Below are 6,038 nucleotides of genomic sequence, written 5' to 3'. Positions count from 1 at the left end.
CTTTTCTGTAAATATAAACTATTTAAATATTTAAAAGCTTTTTAAAAAGGGAAGAGGGAATTAAGCATGTAGCTTTCCACAAAAAAATACAAACCCGAACTGCAGTGATGTTCTGATAACAGCAACAGAGAGGAATATACATAAATCATTTCAAAAGCAACCCATAGAGAGAGGAGGAGGAATCAGTGATTAGGAGGGTGCATGCAGTACTCTCCTGTCAGGTCACATTCTACTTCTTGGCCTGGACTGGTGGCTGCACACCTGTCATCATTTTATGGTAACTCACTGATTTGTATTTTGTTGTTGTTGTTGTTACATTGCCCTTCAATAAAAGAGAAGTTCTTAAACACAGTCATAGTACTGGTAAATAGTTCAGGTAAAGAATGAAATGAGTATACAGAAATAAATTAAATGTACAAGCATTGAATGGGATCTTGTATAGGCAAAGATATCCAAGTTATTAAACCACAAGCATAACATTTTCAGAGCTGAGAGAGCATTAGAAATGGCCAAATTCAGTCCTGACAAGTTCTTCATGGAGGTGGCTCTCCAGGTGCTCCTTCAGTGGGAAAGGCAGGACCTGACATCTGTGTCTTAGCAAAGCCCTCAGAGATTCTGATGCAGCCAGATTATATACCACTGAGACATGCAAGGAGGCAAAGTGAAATTTCAGAGGCAGAATGTCCCAGAAATGGCACAAGAGCCATAACCCCCGACCCTGGCCCTCAACTCCACCTGCAGCCCAAGACCCCAGCTAAGACTCCTGAACTCTTACAATTCCATTAGCGAATATCTGTAAGTTCCACCAATCTAAATTATCTTATTTAAGACATGATTTTTTATTATCATGGATCTGTTTCACCCTAGAAATAGCATTATGTTTCCAAAGTAATTTAGTTTCATACTTCTAATACAACAGTTACACAACTTATTCATTTAATGGGATCATATTTAATGGTAGAGTCATAGAATATCAAAACCAGAGGGCTACTAGCCAGCCTACTCATTTTGTATATGAGGAACATAATGCCAGAGATAAGAGAAACTTGTCATGAGTTTCTAGAGATCAATTCTTCTTTTTCAGGTCAATAAATTAGCCTAGATTTCTTCCCAAAACTTATTGTCTGAGGGAGATAAAGTAATATGCACAAAGAAATACCATCAGATTTTGGCTTTGGTTTTGGGATATATAATTCAGTTTGTTGGTGTTTTGTGATCTTTCCTATTGAAGATGATTGTTGCTGATCAGCAGTGTGATGGAACTGAATAGAAGACAATAAAAAAATCATTAATTACTGACAACCAATCCAGGTGCTTTTTAAATGCAAAATTAATTCACAGTAAGTGGAAGTAAAATTTAAGAATTTCTTTTAAGGTATAACATTCTTAGGTAGGCAATTATGAGAAAGATAATCATCAGAATGGACAGAGCTACATGATTCATCCACAAGCCCCAAGGTGAGATATCCATGTTCTGCATTAACAAAAATTCTTCACCAGAACATCTGAAATGAAACAGAAAATGTAACTTTATTCCTGGCATCTGTGAAATTTTGGTCAATTTATTTGCTTTTCCTTAAAGAAACCTATGGATTAACAATATCTTCAAAATTATCCGTTCACATACAGTAGCTATCAGTCATTGTTACTTGATGCTATGCTAAGTAACTTGCATATAATTTCTTACTTATCCCTAAAATGTTCCAAAGGGGTATAGATATCATATTCATTTAAGAGGAGGAGAAGAAGACTTAATTAACTTAGTCAAGTTTACAATAATATTATAAACCAAATTTCTAGTGTAAGTAGAAACCAGATTCATTTGTTTCCAAGTATATAATGCTACCCTCTTCAAAAACCAGAAATAGGCCAGGTGTGATGGCACAAATCTGTAATCCCAGCAGCTCTGGAGCTGAGTAGGGAGGATGGGGAGTTCAAAGCCAGCCTCAGCAACTTAGTAAGGCCCTCAGCAACTAAGTGATTCCCTGTCTCTAAATAAAGTATAAAATGGGCTGGGCCTGTGGCTCAGTGGGTAGTTGCCTCTGGGTTCAATCCATGGTGCCAAAAAAAAGCACAAATAATTATCAACTGATCTTTCACTGACTCCTGATGGGGACAAAGTACTCACCCATAAGATAATCATCCTGAAAAAAAAAATGGCTAAAAATTCTATAACCAAAAGGGAGCAAGGGCTTGTATGCAGAGTCAAATCTGTCAGTTGTCAGTCTAACACTGTGATGAGCATCACAGATATTCAGCTACAGGATGTTACTTGCAGGCACAGAAAAAAGACTCAGACCTTAAGAACCAGCTGAAGCAGGGCATGATGGAGCATTCCTGCCACAGGTAGAAAAGTATCCCATACTAAAACATATGATGTGGCTACAGTTGTTGCCTGCTGCCATTTTTGTGCATATTGGCATTTAGCAGTTCCTAAAATAGCCATGCCCTCTTTCTGCCTAGAGGAGAGATTCCCCCTTCCTCTTGTGAGGATAGCCTTTTGTAAACAGTTAGACTGTGGTGGCTCCTGCTTATCTGTTCCCCTGTTTCCAACCACTGCATCCTGCCCAGCAGCCTGATGGTGACTCTGTGTTACAAAGACACCACACCCAGATCAAACCAAGGTGAAGGGGGCCCAGTAGAGAAAACTCTATTCATAGAGGTTTTACCTCTCAGTAATTCAAAATAGGAACTTGTCTGATTATTGCAAGTTATTCTATGTTATTTGAATATTCAAAAGGGATTGAGGACATCAGCATTCTCTTTTCTCTCATTAATAGGCACCTGGCCTATTAGCAGCAATAATAGAAAAGTAAAATATTAAAATATAAAACAAGGTCTTTTAATTTTTTAAACCTCTGTATTTCTGTTTTAAGGACATGATGCAGAAATAATATTTATTTCTCAATTGGCTGAAATATGTGTTTCTTTCATTGAAAACCATAGCCACTGTGAGAGAATATTCCATTTCAGAACACAAACACACACATACACACACACACACACACACACACACACACACACACACATACTCACACATGCACTACATGGCCTTGGATTTTATGTGTCTTCCAATGGCCTGAGCAAAATGAATGGCCAAAATCTTGGGGACAATGTTAACTTCATGTATACTATTGCTGCCCTGAAACTTCTTACTAACATGAGCTCAGCTGACATGTAGCACAGAACCCATACACTGAGAGATTAAAACCTTTGCTAAACTATCAGAACAACCAACCCATTTTCAACTTAAATGGTCTGAAAATTGAGAACTCAAAATTACTCAAAACTCAACTGTAAATTTAAAAGTCAACATGATCTTTTGAAAGGGCCCAAACATTTCTCCACAATAAGTGCAATTTTCACTGTAGCAGAATATAGCATGTTCATATTGATTAGTGCACAATGACTCAATTTATGAGGGAGAAAACATAGGCTCAGAATGTTTTTTGACCTTGAAAATTTTCATACCAGCTATAAGCCCAGGGAACTTGCTGTATCTCATTACAGTATTATGTAAACCCCTGATGACACTGGACACAAACTCACATTACATAGTCAGGATACTTATTGCTGGTTGTTGTATTGAGTTCTGGACAGAAGTTTCCTCTGAAAAACTCATTATGCTGCAAAGCCTATGTGACGCAAAGAATAAGACATGATGATTTTAAATTTCAAAAACTTTCCAAAATATTATCACATGAAATCCTCAAGCTTAATCTTTATTAGTATTTTTTATTTCTTCTTTTTAGTTATATATGACAGTAGAATGTATTTTGATATATTATAAATACATGGAGTATAACTTATTCTAATTAGCATCCTATTCTTGTGGTTGTACATGATGCAGAGTTACACTGGTCATGTGCTCAAATACAAGGCTAGGGAACTTATGTCCAGTTAATTCTATTGTCCTTCCTATCCCCTCTCCCTCTCTTCTCTTAGCTTCCCTTTGTCCAATCCAATGGATTACTATTCTTCCCCTCCCCACTCTCCCTTGTGGGTTACCATCCACATATCAGAGAGAACATTCAGCTTTTGGTTTTGGGAGATTGGCTTATTGAGCTAAACATGATATTTAAAAGCCAAACCAAGCTTCATATTCACAGTCTGTCATGGCAAAGTGATTAAAGTTATGAATCAAGAGGTCCAGAGTTGGGATGATGTTTTCAATTACCCAAGAAGAAAGACCTCTTGCTAGATGACCCTATAGCCCCTTCCATCTTCTCTCCCTGTGAACTCTACAGCTTTATAAGTAAAATGATACATTGTTGGTCATTGAAAACTGAAGACTTATTTTAATGACACATCTTCTTTTCAATAAAAAACACAATAAATGATAGGTGGTAGAATCTTGGTTACACTGTATTAAGACACTGTTTTCTTTGGAGTTGGTTAGCTTGCTAGAGCCAATAGGGCTGAGTGTTATATAACCTTTGTTCCTCTTATAATTTCCCTTTCAACACGATCTACTATTCTAGTCTCCCATCTTCTCATTTCCTTGTTGAATGCAAACAATGTTTCACATCATTATTTCTGCTTTACTATGAGATTTATTCTCCCCACCCTTCCTCACCCTCAAACAACAGGATGATAGAAGGAAACCACAGATGATGTCCTGACCTTGTGCTAATAAAGGCTATTAGGAAATCCTCATTCACTGCTCCTGAAAGGACATTCCTGGGTGGGAGGTGTCCACAGGTCATAGCAGGGAAGGCTGGGTTTTATTTTCACTGTTCCCATCTTGGAGAAACACTCACAGGTGTAGTAAGGACAGCTTACCATAAAGCCATAATATGGAATGCTGAAGTACTGAAGCCAGGGGAACTGAGATCTTCTGGTTCCAAAATACAAAGACACACCTGAAAGAATCTACAGAGAAAAAAGTATGAGTTACAAGAGTCCAGAGATTTCAGGAAAAATTGCTCAGAAGATGCCTTTTGAGATCTCTAGAAACTTCTCCACATTACTGCTGGGAAGAACTCTTGAAATCCTTTGCACTTATTCTAAACATTAACCTTCCTTTACATGTGTAAACCTCTGCCTGGCAAAGGATGTTCATTCAACTTCCTCTACACCAGTACACAATGGAAGATTAAGAAGTATAGTTTTCTCTTGGTATGCAAGGGAGATCAACTCCAGGACCCATGGATACAGATACCCAAATCTGCAGATACACAAGTCCCTTTATTTCATAATAGCATAGGATTTGTGTGTAATCCCAAGTAAATCCTTCATATTTAAATGTATATATATATATATATATATATATATATATATATATATATATCCTTTGATTTTAAATTAGCTCCATATTTCTTATAATACTTAATAGAATAGGAATGCTATGTATGTATTTTATACCATAGATATATAACTTATACACACTAAATAGTTTAGAGAATAATGAATAAAAAATTGTGCAGACATAGTACTTGTTTTGTAAGTTTTGTTTGTCGTCAATTGCATCTTATAATTCATAAAGTATGTATTTGAAGGGCTGACTGTACTCACTAGTCTAATTATATCTCTACCATATGTTGCCCCTAAAAATCTTAGAAATCTAGAAACATATACAGAACATTCCTGAGCAACACATATCCCTCTTTACTTCCATACATCAATAAGTGTTGTTTTTTACAAAGTTTGCATGTTGTATCCATGATGTTAATAATAATTTGGGCTTCAGAATTGCAGGTTTCAGGTTACCCAAAGCCTAGAACTGATAAACAGCAGAATGCAGTGTAGTACACAGAATACATAATGAATCTTTTCATTTTAAGCTATAAAAAAGCAGCAGTGTAATGCTGACTCAGGAAGGAATGCTGGAGATGAACTAGAGGGACTGCTAAGGAATCCACACAACACTTGTCCTAGCTTGTACAGGGTGTGCTGGGATATGCATAGCAATGATAGTGTTGGTGTACCTGCATATATCAGAATTGACCTAACATGTGCCTGATACATAACATGGCAATCCTGAGTGAAATGCAATTTCATGACTATCTTTTAAAATTATACATGGAAACCTTTAAATA

The sequence above is a fragment of the Callospermophilus lateralis genome, chromosome 8, assembly GCF_048772815.1.
Source record: "Callospermophilus lateralis isolate mCalLat2 chromosome 8, mCalLat2.hap1, whole genome shotgun sequence".
NCBI classification, from domain to species: Eukaryota; Metazoa; Chordata; class Mammalia; order Rodentia; family Sciuridae; genus Callospermophilus; species Callospermophilus lateralis.
This window is presented reverse-complemented; position numbering follows the sequence as displayed.